The sequence below is a fragment of the Crocuta crocuta genome, unplaced genomic scaffold (assembly GCF_008692635.1).
Source record: "Crocuta crocuta isolate KB4526 unplaced genomic scaffold, BGI_CrCroc_1.0 scaffold159, whole genome shotgun sequence".
NCBI lineage: Eukaryota > Metazoa > Chordata > Mammalia > Carnivora > Hyaenidae > Crocuta > Crocuta crocuta.
In genome coordinates, this window is record NW_027533263.1 from 2323544 (window position 1) to 2323978 (window position 435).

General features: G+C 42.5%; 1 non-coding gene across 1 annotated transcript; it reads left to right on the forward strand.

Moving 5' to 3' along the window:
• The first annotated feature begins 303 nt into the window (after positions 1–303).
• On the forward strand, positions 304–435 carry LOC144217912 (small nucleolar RNA SNORA18). Its single transcript, XR_013330990.1, has one exon. It is a non-coding gene; the product is annotated as a small nucleolar RNA SNORA18 (small nucleolar RNA).

The following is a 435-nucleotide window of genomic DNA, read 5'->3' on the forward strand; positions in this document are numbered from 1 at the left end:
GAGGGTAAAAACAGTCCCAAGCAGACTCTATACTGCCGGCGCAGAACCCTCCACAGATCTTGAACTCACAAATTGTGAGATCATGACCCAAGCCAAAACCAAGAGTTGGACACTTAACTGACTGAGCCACCCAGTCGCCCAAGAGTAACTGCTTTTTTGAGAGTTATTATACCTCTCTGTGGTAGGCAGAATAAAGCTCCCTCCAATAAATGCCCATTTCTAGCCCTAGAACCTGTGAATATGTTACCATACAGAGCAAAAGGAATTTGCAAATGCAATTAAGTTAAGAATCTTGAGATGGGAATTGAGGTCTATCCCAATGGGGCTTTTTCTGTAGACCTACATTGTTGGAAACGCCTCATAGAGTACATGCATGGTTTCCTTTATTCACATTTCCTATGTGGTAGATCTGTGGGAAAGAATTACAAGACATCT